Source organism: Marmota flaviventris, chromosome 3 (genome assembly GCF_047511675.1).
Source record: "Marmota flaviventris isolate mMarFla1 chromosome 3, mMarFla1.hap1, whole genome shotgun sequence".
Classification (NCBI taxonomy): domain Eukaryota; kingdom Metazoa; phylum Chordata; class Mammalia; order Rodentia; family Sciuridae; genus Marmota; species Marmota flaviventris.
Window position 1 is genome coordinate 95,526,249 of NC_092500.1, and position 16,958 is coordinate 95,543,206.

Sequence of the window (16,958 nt, forward strand, 5' to 3'; positions counted from 1 at the left end):
GCACATCATTAATAGGTGTCAGATTAGTTTTATCCTAAGTTTTTCTTGATCACAATGTTACATCCCACAGATGTGTGTTCTGTCTTCTCATCTGGCATGAGCTCTTGCTCATAGCTTTTAATAATTAGTAGAACTATTGGAAACTGAAGTAGGACAGGGACCTCAATCTGCTCCTAAAAAGATTATACAGACAAGGTAATACCATTATTTATTCACCTAACAATAGATGCATATTTTAAAATGATGCAGATGCAATTACTGCTTTTCCAATTCATTGAAAAGATCAGGCTTGACCTCTGTTTCTTTTCTCTCGAGCTGTGCTGTTCATTAGCAGCCACCTGTGACCATTTAAATCTAATTAAATTAAGTCCTCAGGGGTACCGGGGATATTTGAAGGGGTCAATAGCCACACATGGCAGCTCATGGCCACCTACTACCAAGTGTATAACAGACAGTGCTCAACTTATGGTTTGACTTCATGATGGTACTAACGCCATAAGAATTTAGTAGAAACCATACTTCAGATCTTGAATTTTGGTCTTTTCATAAACTAGTGACAGGCCATACAAAACTCTCTTGCTGGGCAGCAACAGCAAGCCACAACTCTTAGTCAAATAAATGATCATGAGGGGAAAAACCAATACTCAACCTACAGTGTAGTGCTAATCTAGGACATGCGTAGCTTAGGTGTATTAAGTGCACTTTTAATGTGTAATATTTTCAACTTAGCATGTGTTTAATCTGGATGTAACCCTATCACAAGTGGAGGACATCTGTATATAGAACATGTCAATCATTGCACAGGTTCTATTGGACAGTGATGTCAGAGTCTAGTTAGTGGTGAAAAGTGTATCTATATGGGATGATGGGGTCAGTTAACTCTAGATTAATCTTCTGCAGAGAGCCAGGGATTGGGGGATCTTCCGGGACCTAGCTATGGGGAGATGGTAGTAAATATAGCAATGATGACAAAATTGTAATAGCATGTCAGGGAGATAAGGCAGAAAGTGAGGAGGGGCCCCTGTAAGAGGTATAGATCCCATCGCTGGTCATGGGAGTGGGTTGCTGCTTTTTACTGTGGCCTCATTCAATAGGATACAGAGAAATCATGTCCAAATCAACTGTATTGATTGGGCTTACAGTAGCTGACTGAGTATTCTTCAATAAAAGTTTGCAGAATGAATGAATGGATGAAATAGTTAATACACAGTAGATTTTTATACACACAACTTTCAAATATACAGAGCTTTACAGTTTATATATGACTTTTAACACATTCTATCACTTGATCCTCAAAACAATGCTACATATGAAAAAAGATAAGTATCCTTTTGCTGGTGAGAAGGTCTGAGCTTGGAGAATTTAAGATGTTTTCTCAAGGTCACTAAGCTAGTAAGTAGCAGACTCAAATTCTGGTTCTAGGGTTCCAAATGTCATGTTCCAAGACATCACAATGGCCTCTTAGGTACCTTTCCAATTTGAGTATTTCCAGCAGCAGATTGCTGATGTGGTAGGAATCGAGGACACCTTTGACACTTAGGGTTTCCAGGAACCAGCCAATTTAACTTTGATAGGTTTTTCAAGTTACCGGCATGATGTGTAGTTTTTATTTTCTCACATTTGCCTGGAAGCTTTCAGGCTTTCACAGGCAAACTGCCTGGCATTCTGAGGCAGTGGCTTTCACACTGTGTCCCAGCAATACCAATAGCTCCATGGAAGGGTTGCAGAGGTCGCTATGGGGTAGGGCCCAGTGGGGAGACCATATGTTTGAGCTCTGGGCTGATAGGCTTTCAACTATTTTTATATATTGACGTTCCTCAAAGAAAAATTCACTGGAAAATGTTCTTTTGCTAACATTACAAAAAGACCCACTGTTCTAAAGGATTTTTATGGCAGTTTGCTTCCTGTGACAAGAAAGTGGGGCAAGCTCAACTCTTCCCAGGTATCATTCAGGAATGGCATTTATCTGCACACCAACTCGTTCTTTCTAGTTAGAAACAACCCTTTGAAGTTCAGAGTCTCCTACACCCTATGGTGCCTCCCTTAAGCCAGGACATGTGCAAGGGCCACTGTGCTGGGATCAGAGGGTCATGGCTGTGTAACATTGCTGCTCTATTCTCTAATTCTACCATTTTGCTTTATTATTTTCTCAGACAGGATTCCTCCTCATTCCCTGAGCCCCCAGCATATATTGGGTTCTTCCTCTGTGACTACCTGTTTCGTCCTAAGACTTCATTGGATTTTGCCAGAAGCATCTGCCAGATTACTTCAACCCAATGCCCATCATTTTGTCCTCTTTGATCTACTGCATTTGCTTACCTATTTGCAAGGCAAAAGAATTTTTGAGATCAGAGAATTTCTTGACATCACCCTTTTGGGTTCCTTGTTCCTCTTTGAATGTAAATGCACTAAATTTGATTGAATAAGACTATTTTTACATTATAATTCTGCTTCTGCCTAAAGTTTACTGTGTAATTAATCTTAAAGCTCTTAATTTTTCATTGATGGGTTTGAATAAGCATGACACTGTTGTCAGCACAAAAAGGGGAAATTAAGTGTGTCACATGGGTACTGGAAAATAGGGTTAACTTGTGACAGTAAAACTAAAAAAAAGGAGGGGTGGTGCTGGGGATATAGCTCAGTTGGTAGAGTGCTTGACTCGCATGCACAAGGCCCTGGATTCAATCTCCAGCACTGCCAAACACACACACACACACACACACACACACACACACACACACACAATGGATGAGATTTGCCATCCTTAAAATTTACATACTATGAGGAATAGTCAAGATATCAGTATCCAGAGGAAAACATCTGTGTGGCAACACTGAATTACTTATACCAAGGTGACCAGGAGATGGTATCAAGAAGACAAAATGGTACCACATTTTTTTCCTGCTTTAAATGGTAAAATATTACATGTAAAATAAAATTTCTCTTCAACTATTTTTAAGTATGCAGTTCACTAGTGTTAAGTACATTTACATTATTGTGCAGTTTTCATCTTGCAAAATAAAAGCTCTCTACCCATTAAATAACAAATCCTCATTCTTCTTTCTTTGGGACCCTGGGTCTACTTTGTGAATTGGACTACTCTAGGTACCTCATATAATATGATATTTGCCTTTTTTGTCAGATTTCACTTAGCATAATATTTCAAGATTCATCCCCTTCCTCTTTAAGGCTGGCATATTCCTTTGAATGTATACATCACACATTGTTTATCTTCATAATCAATGAACATTTGAATTGCTTCCACATTTTGGCTACTGACAATAGTGCTGCTATGAACATGGGTGGATAGATACCTCTTTTTTAAACTTATTCAACTTTTTATTGTGGAGAATTTACAGTTCACTCAAAAATAGGTAGCGTAATATGGTAAACCATTGTGCTCATCCATTGTCCAGTTTCAACAACCATGGTCAGTTTTCTCCCACCCATGCTTCCATAAATGTCTCCCTTCTCATTACTTTTTATTTTGTTTTACCTATTTTTTTTTATTGGTGCATTATAGTTGTACTTGGTGGGATTTGTGTTATATATTTGCACATGCACATGATATAACAATATAATTTGGCCAATATAATTTCCCAATATTTTCCCTTTGAGAGAAACCTAGCTCTCAGTTGTTTTGGATATGCAACAAGAAATGCTATTGCTGGATCATATAATAACTCAATTTTTAATTTTTCTAGAAGCCACCATACCATTTTCCATAATAGCTATACGATTTTATTATCCCACAACAGTGTACAAGTATTCCAATTTCTTCACATTCTAACACATATTCTTTTCTTTTTAATGGTAACCATCCTAATGGGCATGAGGTAGTATCTCAGTGTGGTTTTGATTTGATTTTTTTCTAATGATTTGTGATGTTGAGCATATGTGATGGTGCTTGAAATATTTTTTTCAAGATTTTAACTCATTTTAAAAATCCAACTGGTTTTTATTTGTTGGCTTATAGGAAATCTTTTTATATTCTGGATATAAACTTCTTATCGAATACATGGTGAAAATATTTTCTTCAATTTTGTATGTTGCCTTTTCACTCTGTTGATTAGATCCTTTGATACACAGAAATTTTTAATTTTGGTGCAGCCCAATTTATTTATCTATTTTTTGCTTTTGTTTTAGTATCACATTTTTTTTGAAGGTGTATCCCAGCTAATTTCAAGAAAGAGATAGACAAGCTTAATCATATTCTATAGTAATAACAAGGTCAGAGCATTGACCTGACAACCTGTCAACCTGCTTCAGCATATATATCTCCTTCATTGTTGTTGTTGTTTTGTGGTTTTTTTTTTTTTTTTTTTTTTTTGGTCCTGGGGATTGAATCCAGGGGCACTTTACCACTGAGTTACATTCCAAATTCTTTTTATTTTTATTTTTTATTTTGAAACAGGGTATAACTACATTGCTGGGGGTCTCACTAAATTGCTAAGACTAGTCTTAAACTTGCAATCCTTCTGCCTTAGTCTCTGCAGTAGATGGGATTATAAGTGTGCACTACCATACCTGGTGCTCATGATAATTATTATATGGTGTTGAGGGGGAAAACCAAAAAACCACAGAAGGTCTTTCTATCTTTAGCCTTATCCAAAGAATCAGGGGTATAGATAGTAGATCTAGGGAATAGCAACATATTGTTCATTAGAAGAGGTGGATTCTCTTGTGAGATAGTGTCTTAGTAAGGGTTATCAAAAACAAACAAACAACCCAAAGCTATACATATATACATTTATATAATATATACATAACATATATACCTTCAAAAATTTTGTACCACAACAAAGTAAAAATACATAAATAGGGCTGCACTAAAATTAAAATTACTATGTATAATACATAATTTGTATAACAGTCTGCACACACACACACACACACATACACACAAACACACTTCTTATGGGAATTGGCTTACATGATTATGGATGCCAAGAAATCCCATGATGTGCTAGATATGCCATCTATGAAATGGAGAACCAAGAAAGCCAGTGCTATAATTCAGTCCAAGTCTGAAGGCCTGAAAACGAGAAGCAATGTTGTGACTCCTATTTGAGGCAGAAGCCTTGAGAACTGGTGCAGTTTTGGATTCTAGTCCCAGAGTCTGAAGGCCAAGAACCAAGAGCTCCAGTGTCTGGAGACAAGAGGTGATGGATATTTCAGCCCAAGAAAGACAGAAAAAGAATTTGCCCTACCTCTGCCTTTTTCTTCTGTTTGGATCCTCAGTGAATCAGATGATGCCCACCCACATTGGTGAGAACAGATCTTCTTTATTCAGTCAAACGATTCAACTGCCAACCCCTGACAGAAATGCCTCACAAACCACTCAGAGATAATGTTTTTCAAGCCATCTGGGAATCTCTTGGTCCAGTCAAGTTGACTCACAAAATTAACCATGACTGGTAGTGAGATTTTATCTCGCTTTCCGAGAGCCTAGGCGAATGTGTTCCACTTTTTGGCTACACACACACACACACACACACACACACACACAAGGAGCCTCATAGTTTACCTCAAACTGAACTCAGAGATCAGTTCTCTTGTTATAAAGATAGTGGGAGAAATAAGGACATCAGGAAGATAAATCTACAGTTCCATAGGCAAGTCCTATGGAGAACTGGTAGGTGATTATACTCAAGATACCAGAATGGCTCTCAGCAGATGGGCCCCTCGCTCACTAGTCTACCAGTCTTCCAAGTTCTTTCTTTACTTGCACTCGTTCTACACTGAAATGCTAACCAAGCTGTTTTTCCCCCCTGTTTCATTGCTACTCCTAAAATACTGCTTTTAATATCTGAAGGCTTTTAATTATCATCCCCTTCTCTTTTCTCTTCCTCTCTTTCTCCTTCTCTCTCTCTTTATGGAGGTTTCATATTCCAAACCACAAAGACCAATTACCAAGATTTCATTTGCCGTCCAATGTAGAGCCACCTCCTAGACCCCTAGCAGGCATCTTTGTCAAGTGGAACAAAGGATAAATATCTATTGATAGGGAAAATTTCAAAATGAAAAAAAAAATTAGAGTCTTCTCGGAAGGATAGTAATATTGGGAGACATTTAATAGGGTCTGCTCAGTGCAGTAAATTATTCCTCACAATTATTCTGCCACTTTTGTTCTGATTCACACTCATCAAGTAGCTTTAGGCTTATTTAATTAAATCTACCAGATGATCTGATACTAAGGCTTCCTGGCTTATAGACATAGAAACGTTAATCACAGGAAAGAAATGTCTCAAATTTAAATTAATAAATTGACATTTTGATTTATATCAAGTCTCTTGTGAATTTGTTTAGCATAGGTCAGTTCTCTTGAATTCATTCTACTCCAGGGGCTCAAACACTCAATTAGTTATCATCTTCAGTTATTATCTTTCCTCTTTTTACTAACTACATTGATCTCTTTCTGAGACATTCAATGATTTATTAATGTTTACTGGAAGTTCTTAAGATTCTTAAGGTTTCCATAGCACTGTAAAGTGAGATGCATATGAATCTTCCAATGGATTTTAAAGGATGGAAAGACACTGTGGGTCAGAGTATTAGTACGCACTGATCCTAGAGGGTCATTATTTCAATATGGGTGGCAAAAGACCAGGTAGACAGGGTGCAGCTGACCCCCAAAGCTTTGATTATTGTATTCATTTCCTATTATTGCTTTAAGAAATCACCACAGAGTCAACTACGGCCTAGAAGAACACAGTTTTATTGTCTTATGCTTTTAAAGTCTGGAAGTCTGAAGCAGATTTCTTGAGTCTTAAATTAAGGTGTCAGTGGAGATACATTCCTTCTGGAGGCACCAGGGAAGAATATTTTTCCTTGCCTTTCCAGTTTTTCAAGGCTGCCCATATTCCTTGGCTCATGGCCCCCTTGCAGCTAGCAGCGTGTCACTCTGGCCTCTGCTTCCCAGTGACTTTGACGCTGACTGTCCTGCTTCCTCTTTTACTTACCAGTATCTTTGTGGTGACTTTGAGCCTACCCACACAGCCCAGGATAAACTCTGCATTTCAAGATCTGTAAGGAAATAATAATAATAAAGGGAGACACAGAGACAAGTTGCAGAGGCAGGGAAGGTGGCAGAGTGGCTTGCTGTCCAAGCGGCCACGTTTATTTATACCAATAGGTTAGATTAAGTCTTCAGTACCATAACTACATTATTGTTTAGAGTACCTGTAAGGTTGCTTATTTTGTAGTTACATTTCACAATTATAATATGCAATGCTTGTTAGGGTCCGTAAATAAGTCAAGATGGGGCCTGGCATTTTGCCTGAGGGAGTGGTTTGTGAAGTAACGCCAGGGAGTCATTAAGTGTGGAGATTCCTTAATGACTGACTGCTGTATCTAGTTTATGTTAATTGAGTTAAGCTGTGTGTAATTAAGATGATGAGGATTCCTTGATGACTGATTGATGTATCTGGATGATGTTGATTGAAACAAGCTGTGTATAATGAGTTAGGTATAAATACCTCTGCTGTCTGACAATAAAGCGGCTCCCGCTGTATCAACCTTCACAAGTTCCTTGTCACTCGCCCCCGTTATTTCGCCCAGCCAGACTGCCGCAATGCTAGGAGCTTTGTGCAGTTCTCAAGAAAGTCCATTGTCTGGAGTTACTGTTAGGTGAGAAGATCCAGGAACACCAGATGAAACATTGTAGTTATCTAGCAAACAAATTCCTTTATTCCCAGGAGCTATGTTTCTTCAATCAAGGTCGAGGCTTGATGAGGTTCTAACACAGAGGCATCTCAGGGCGTTACCATACCAGCTAGACGTTGCACATATATTATTAGATCCTAAGAGAGATTATAGGGCGTTCTAAGGGTGGGAAACAAGGTGCCTGTTATCCCCAGGAGTTTTCTCACCAGGGAAATGCTTCCCTGTACATTGCCATGGTCAGAATCCTTACAAAGATCTTTAACTTAATTATATCTGCAAGCTTCCTTTTGCCATCTAAGGTGGCATATCCGCAGGATCTGAAGATTAGATGAAGGCATTGGGTAGGGTACACATTATTTTGCCTATGATAGTTACATTCTTTTCTGATTACATACGTTTAATAAGCATTCATGTGTTAAAGTGTGGCAGGACTCTAAAAATGGAAAATAAAAGAACAGAATCATTTACTGTCACATTTTAAAATCAACACATGACTTATAATAAAGGTATGCAAAAATCACCTGAAAAAAGATGTGATTACTTATAAACAAGCAAACCTACACTGTAAGCTCTTTAGTGTCTTAATTACCAATAAAACTAAAACAAATAAAAGAAAAGTGAGAATAATATATTCATATTGGTAGTGCTTACTCAAGCACTAAAAGAGGACTGAGGGACCTAGATGTTGGACTTTAAGTTCTCATGGTCAATATATTCCTAGAGTGGATAATGCAGGGCTAGCTACATCCTTGCAGGTCTGTCTCCATGGTAAGTGATACATTGAACTAGAGAATTTGGTCAGTGATGCTAAAACTGCATCGGTAGGATAATATTGTTTCATAGATATTGATAAGTATTCCAAAAAGATGGGAATCATACATTTTAGAAAAGCTGCCTATCTGAACCCTTGGAGATTCGCAATGTACATCTGCATGCCAAAGGAAATATACAGTTACGAAAGCTGTTTAACTTGGTTTAATCCACCATTTTCCAAATCTATTTGATTACCGAATCTTTTGTTATTGTTGAGAGATCTATTAAAACATCTCACAGAACATAATACATTTTGGGAAATAATATATTAAAGATTTGATTTATCTATATCCCATCCCTACTTTTTGATTTCTATGTGGTTGGACCACAAGTACAAAAACCGTTTTAATCAGGTAAGCATGATATTCCTTGTATATGTGGTTTGTATTTCTCACTATAAATTGATGCAAAAGCCTTTTGATGTTTACTTTGTTTCATGTGCCACTTTAGTGTGAGTCAATCTCTTTATTACCCACCTTTCATTTATTATCAAATTCCTGTCCACTCACCAAAATCCACAAAAGGAAGGGTAGTTAGAGCTTTGTGAACTGACAGGGTAATGAATGGAAAAATCACCTGGAAATTATAATGAGGTCTGGACTCTGAAAATTTGTTTTAATGATCTAACATCATGGGAATTGCCTGGACTACTTTGGGCGATGGCTGGATCTTGAATCTAAGCATGAAAGGGAAGGCCTTAGATTACCTTACTTCTTTGCCTTTAGACAGTCACTTCAACAGTTTTCCTATCAACTTACAGGTAACAGTATCAATCTATTTTATATGGTTGCTGTGAAATATACTATTGATTATAAAAGGATCTTCTAAAGCTTAGAAAGAAAACGCATTCAAAGGTGGGGGGGTGGGGCAAAAGCAGATCAGGCCAATATGTAGTTTTGTTTTAAAAATCAACCTCTAAAAAATACAAAGCTCTTTTATAAGAGCAAGGTAAAGATTGAACTCTTAGGGTTTTTCTCTTATTATTCTTAGCTGTAGCTGGGCTCTCATATGTACTGTGATTTCTATTAATATCCTCAACATTTCAGAAGAGAAAGTAAACTTAAATTTCAAATATTGGATTATAAGAGACAAGGAAAAAGATGAAAATATATAGGATCATGTAGTCATTAGAATACAAAATATTGTTATAGAAATATATAAAAACCTTCCATAATTCATTAAAACTAGTCCATTTTAAAAAAAGAAAACTAAATTCATGGTAAATAAAACCTTAAAATAGCCTTGAAGCCTTCATTCTTGCCATCTTTCCTTTTTTGGGTTCTTTTTTTTTTTTTTTTTACTCAAGCAGTGAGTTGTTTCCCTCTCCTAAGTCCTGTGTCTCCCAATCCTAATTTCTCAACCCTCTCTCTCCCCAAATTGTTCTTTTTTATTGACTTAATTTTCCTTTTAGTTACTACATAATAATTGTACATACCGATAGAGTACAGTATGAAATTTGAATACATATATGCAATGTGCAATGCTCAAATCAGGATATTTACCATTTCTATCTTCTTATCATTTATGTTTGAACACTTCAACCTCCTTTCTTCTAGTTCTTCACAAGAGAGGAAACATGAGAGGAAACATGCAGCATTTGTTTTTCCATGTCTGTCTTATTTCATTTAACATTAATATCTGTCAGTTCCATCCAGTGGATTAATCCACTGATTAGGTTATGATTCTCATAAGTTAATCATCTCACTTCTAAAATTTCTTGCATTTTCTCACACATGAAATTCTGGGGAACACCACATATCTAAACCATAATATTCCATCCCTGAACCTTGAAAGTTCATGCCCATTACACAATTCGAAACACATTTAGTCCCTTTCCCAAATTCCCCATAGTCTTAAGAGTTCTAGCATTACCAAAAGTCCAAGTCCAAAATTTCTTCTGAGACTCAAGGCAAACTCTTAGCCCTTTTACCCTGTAGAGATTAAACAAGCAAACAAACAACAAAAAAGTTACATTTATCCAATATATAATGGCATAGAGTAAACATTTTTCATTCCAAAAGATGAATATAGGGTCATCAAAAGAATGAATGGAACCATAGTAATACTGAAATTCAACTGGGCAAACAAGCCCTAAAGCTCTATGTCCAGTATCTGGGGCACATGGCACTGTGATGTTCTCTTATAGGGCTTTGCTGGTTATAGCCCACATGACCTCTCCTTGCGTATTGTTTCTGCTCAATTCCTGCAGATTTCCTAGGCAGATGTCCCAAGTTACTGGCATTTCTTAATTTTGAGAGTTTCTGCTGCAGCTTTGGCTTTCTTTTTACATCTGCATACATCATCCTCTCAAGGGCAACCTTGCTGGACTTTGCCTCCAAGCCTTCCTTGAAAAATCTGGTAGAAGCTTCCATGACTCCCTTCTTTTTTTGTTGAATGCCTTCTAAGTATTGTCCTGACTCTCACCCAATCAAGTAAAAAACAAACAAACAAACAAAAACCAACCAACCAAACAAACAAAAAACACTTCTTTTTGTTGTTGTTTTGGTGATTTTTGTTTTTTGAATTAAAAAAATTTTTTTTAGTTGTTAATGGAACTTTATTTAATTTATTTGTTATACAGTGCTGAGAATCCAGAGAAAGATTTTTTTATTTATTTGTATAAGGTGCTGAACATTTACAGAGAAAGTTTCTCTGTAAATCTTAAATTCTTAGAGTTTAAGACTCTTCCTTTCTCCTAATCAGGAATTAGTACTGGTCCTTTTTCCCTCGGAAATGGTTTTCAGACTTGTGTATTAAATTCTTTCATCTTGCCTACAGAGCTTTTGGGGAAAACTTTTGTAATTTGATATCTACATTTCTCTTAGTATTGCTGAATATCAGATTGGAATGTTGTGGTCGTATATTGCATTAGATTTATTTCTTCTGTAAAGCTTCATTCATTGACAGTTGTGCTGTCCAATATGATTTCCATTGGCCAAATGTGTCTACTGAGCACTTGAAATGTGCCTAGTACAAATTGAGATGGGCTGTAGCACAAAGTACATATTGGATTTCATATATGTAGTACAAATAAAATAATGTCAGAAAAATTATTAATAATTTTTATATTGATTTTTATGTCAAAATGATATTTTTACTATGTTGGGTTAAATAACACTTTTTTTTTTTAATGGCAAGGATCAAACTCAAGCCCTTGCAGGCAAGGACTCTTCCACTGAGCTACTCTTTTAAAATCTCTTTGAATATGTTTACTAGAAAATGTAATATTATATAACATATGTAATATGTTATATTATGTATAATATGTAATATTTCCATTTATGGCTTGCATTTATATTTCTGCTAGATAGTGGTGATCTACAGCTATTGTGTAATGAAACTTTTATATGTTTATATTTTCCAGATACATTTATACATTAAGATGTTTCATGTTTGAGGGGAAGTCTCCTTAAATGTATTATATATGTTTTTGTCTTCTTAATCAAAGAAAGCAACTTCATATAGCATTTTTGATAAGCCAGTATCATAATTATAAAGTGATTTTTTAAGAATAATGTTTTATTGATACTGAGTTAATGAATTTTTTTTGTAGTCGTACATGGAGAGCATGACTTTATTTTATTTGTTTATGTTTATGTTGTGCTAAGGATGGAGCCCAGTGCCCCGCACATGCTAGGCAAGTGCCCTGCCACTGAGCTACAGCCCCAGCCCAGAGTTGGTGAATCTTTTTTTTTTTTTAAATTTTTATTGTTGGTTGTTCAAAACATTACATAGTTCTTGATATATCATATTTCACACTTTGATTCAAGTGGGTTATGAACTCCCATTTTTACCCCATATACAGATTGCAGAATCACATCAGTTACACATCCATTGATTTACATATTGCCATACTAGTGTCTGTTGTATTCTGCTGCCTTTCCTATCCTCTACTATCCCCCCTCCCCTCCCCTCCCCTCCCCTCTTCTCTCTCTACCCCCTCTACTGTTATTCATTTCTCCCCCTTGTATTATTTTTCCCTTTCCCCTCACTTCCTCTTGTATGTAATTTTGTATAACAATGAGGGTCTCCTTCCATTTCCATGCAATTTCCCTTCTCTCTCCCTTTCCCTCCCACCTCTCACCCCTGTTTAATGTTAATCTTCTTCTCATGCTCTTCGTCCCTACTCTGTTCTTAGTTACTCTCCTTATATCAAAGAAGACATTTGGCATTTGTTTTTTAGGGATTGGCTAGCTTCACTGAGCATAATCTGCTCTAATGCCATCCATTTCCCTGCAAATTCTATGATTTTGTATTTTTTAATGCAGAGTAATACTCCATTGTGTATAAATGCCACATTTTTTTTTTTTATCCAATCGTCTATTGAAGGGCATCTAGGTTGGTTCCACAGTCTTGCTATTGTGAATTGTGCTGCTATGAACATCAATGTAGCAGTGTCCCTGTAGCATGCTCTTTTTAGGTCTTTAAGGAATAGACCGAGAAGGGGAATAGCTGGGTCAAACGGTGGTTCCATTCCCAGCTTTCCAAGAAATCTCCATACTGCTTTCCAAATTGGCTGCACCAATTTGCAGTCCCACCAGCAATGTACAAGTGTACCCTTTTCCCCACATCCTCGCCAGCACTTGTTGTTGTTTGACTTCATAATGGCTGCCAATCTTACTGGGGTGAGATGGTATCTTAGGGTGGTTTTGATTTGCATTTCTCTGACTGCTAGAGATGGTGAGCATTTTTTCATGTACTTGTTGATTGATTGTATGTCCTCCTCTGAGTTGGTGAATCTTAAAGGTCTATTGCTGTCACACAAAATGGCCTCTGGCTAATGTGGCTAATGTATGATAATTGGTCATTTGTCTGTATTTTTTGTTTTTCAGTTTTTATCACTGTTTCTTAGGGATATCTTTGTGTTTTTCCCAGTACAATATGGATGCTCCTTGCAAAGTAAGAAAACTTGATCATTTTCTAGAGAAAGAATATGAACAGCTTATTAAATTTTTAAGCTTTTACCAAATTGTAGATCACAGGGCCCATGGCAGGCTCTGCTGCTCCTGTGGATGAAATTCATGGGACTTTATTTTAGATTTTTTTTCCCCAGGGCAGAGACCTTTTTGGCTTCTGGATTGTCATGGGTACAATATCTATGACTGTCAGAACATTTCCTATTAATCTATTACCTGCAGTGTGTAGCATTTTCAAATGACATCAGAATTTATACATGAAATTGAGAAATCACATAAAATAAATGAGAATTGATAGACTACAGCTAGAATTATTCCATTGGCTTCTGTTTTCAAAGATGATGCTGTGGGTTCAAGCCACAGGTGTTATACTCAAGTGTGAAAGTAGGTAAATGTAGGTAAATGAACTAGGCACATGTGAGACCTGATCCTGGGTCAGCAGGTGTAGCCTATTGTCTAGCTATTCACCTGAGGGCTTTCTTCACATTCTTTACAGTTGCAGCTGGGGCTGTTTTGTGTACTGCTGCGATTTCTCAGTAGTCTAAAGCTCCATTGCATAGCTTTATGCTGTGCTTCACTATGTTCTTATAACATTTATCCTGCTCTCCTTGCTTGTGATTTTTTTCAACATCAGCTTTCTCATACAATAGCTCCTTGAATGTCCTGCTGTCTCTCATTCTCTGCATACACACGTTCCGATGGTACATCAATATAAGGACTACCTCAGTGCCAAGACTGACAATACTCCCTATGATGCTGGTGAGAGAACTGATTTTTAAGTTAATGTTAGACCTGAAGTGGTATTTCTCTCTAACACAGAGATATCTACTATGATCCATATCACATTACATTACAAACAGCTGAGTTCTATCATTCAAGTGAGGAATTCTAAGATGTTTTGTGCTGCTTTGTAATATTATAAGTATTCTATTTGGGATGTTGCTGAATTACACTGACTTGGTGAAGCTGCTCAAGAAGCTCTGTCTATGTGCAAAGAATATAGGTCTTGAAACAAAATGGGAGTTTAGAATGTATTCTTGTTTATAGTCTTTTAGTAATGCTGGAGTAATAGAAGAATCTAAGTTGGATCTAAACTTATCTATCAGCCTCACAAAAGACACAATTGATTTTTTTTATGTACTTCCATACTTATGTGTTAATAACTCTCAGAGGTAATGACCTTTTAAAGACTTATACTAATCCATTGCCCCCTCATGAAAAAAAATTCCATGATTAATCTATGCCAACAGTTTTATTATCTCTGTGCATTAAGTAACGCTTGTGGTCTAGACATGACCCTTCATCTTTGATCCATTGAAAAGATGGTAAAAAGCAGGTACTACTTTGTTTTATTGCTGATGGTGGGGCATATTAGATAGGGTATCATTTATTATTAGATGACTACAAAGGTAGCATTGCTATACAACAAACAATGCCAAAGTTCTTAGTTGCTCAGAATAAGGTTTTTTTGTTTGTTTGTTTGTTTCTCATTCTTATGTCTGTAGGTCAGTATGGTTTTAGCCGGAGTTTGGCTGAATTTAGCTGATCTTAGCTGGACTATATTGGCTATATATTGAATATAGATATGCTTCATATTTCTTTATTTTAGGAACAGTGATTATCTAAGTAATGTTCTTTTGATGATGCATAATAAGAGTGGAAGAGCCAAGCCAAATTATAAGACTACATTTAAAGCCCCTGCTAATATATCATTGGATAAAATAAGTCACATGACTAAGCTGAACACCAATGGGACATTGAAATGTACTCTTACTACTTCTGGGAGAGGTGTTGCTACAGACCATAACAGAAGTATGTATAGCTTCTGATAATGTAGATCCTTTCTGTAGAATTAAAATATAAAACTGGACAAATTTTTCTATAACATCATCTCAGGGCTGTAGAAGTTGACCAAAGGCAGGTAAAATTGAGAGATATTTGTTCCTGAAAAAAATGGCAAGAATTTGGGGTAAGAATTATGGTAATATATAGCTTTTTGGCTTGGGAATGCATGGGAACAGCATCACCCAGACTGTTTGGTGAAAATGATAGTTTTATCAGAATTGCACTGGTTATGAACACATAAAAAGCTTGCATACTAAGAAGGCAGACTCAACTTGGTGGAAAAACCCATAGCTTTATTATGCATTCTAATGAGCAAACTCTGCATTTAAAAACATGAAAAAACCTTCAGCTTTGGTAACCTTAGTCTTTGTTCTATCTGAGTACAATGGAAGACCAACTAGTAATTTAATGGGGAAATCATAGAAGTGAGAGAGACATAGGAGGGCTCATTAAGCTTTTTGCACATTCTGGCCTTCTGGGAAATATGAACTAGGTATACGCATAAGGGTGACTAAAAAGAATCTAGTGGAAAATAAAAGCCAAGGCATATTTGAAAACCAACTGAGCTTTGAATGTATTTCCCAATATGTGCACAGATTTATTGAAAGGGCTTTTGAGATTGAGGTGTTTAAGTAATCTTCTGCCTACATTATTACCTGATTACTGAGATATTAGTGACACTTGAGTGGGATCTGGTAAGTTGAAAAATAAATTTAAAAATACAATCAACACAATCTCAAACCTGAGTGGAAATATCAGCAGTTGTTCCCAATGTGGGAAATAAATTCTGTAGCTTAACTTCATCAAATTATTTTTAAAAAGGATATCAAAAATAAAGCAATGAATAAAGCAATTTCTAAATTGCTAAGATATATTGTATAAAATTTCCAGTTTTTGACAGAAATATGAAATTTGAAAAAAAAAACAGAAAGGTGAAATCTGTATTCAGAAAATAAGTCCTCAGTAGAAACTGAAACTGAGTGGGACAAGATTTTGAATTTAGTTAACAAAGACATCAAAGAATCTATTCTAAAAATATTTAAATAATTAAAATAAATCATCTTTTAAAAAGTAAATGAAAATATGATGTCTAAATAAAGTCATAATAAATATGAAGTCTAAATAAAGAATAGAAATTATAGCCCCACCTCGACCTGAGCCCGAAGGGAACCCCCACGCACTGCCTTGCACGGAGCCTGGAATCCCCTCGCACCACCTACAGGGAGAGGAACACTGCAGTGCTCTGTGGCTCCCTATGCACCAATGTGTGTGACTACACCCAAACGACTGCCATCTTGGTCCACTGCAGCCACCTTCATAGCCCTTCCTACGTGGTAATCTCCACTGTGGAATAAGACAGGGCCAGGAGGCAGATACCCATTGCAGAAACACACGCCACATTGTGCCATCACCAAACAGGCCACCCAGCACCATTGCAAAGCCCATCCTTCCAGCCCCATCTCTGAAAGTGGTTGCTTCCATTGTGGGATACCTCCACCTCTGCCACCATTAGTTGGGGCAAATTCCATCTTGAGACACCCACTGAGGCCTGGAAGCCCAACAGCAAGGTATCTAAACACTTGACACTATTGTTGCCACCAACTAGGGACATGGCTGCTTCCATCTAGGGACAACAACCAGGACCTGGAAGACTGTCACCAATGTCCTTGTGGGCCCAGTTGCACCAGAGGTATCCCCATTAGGTGTGCTAACAGTCAC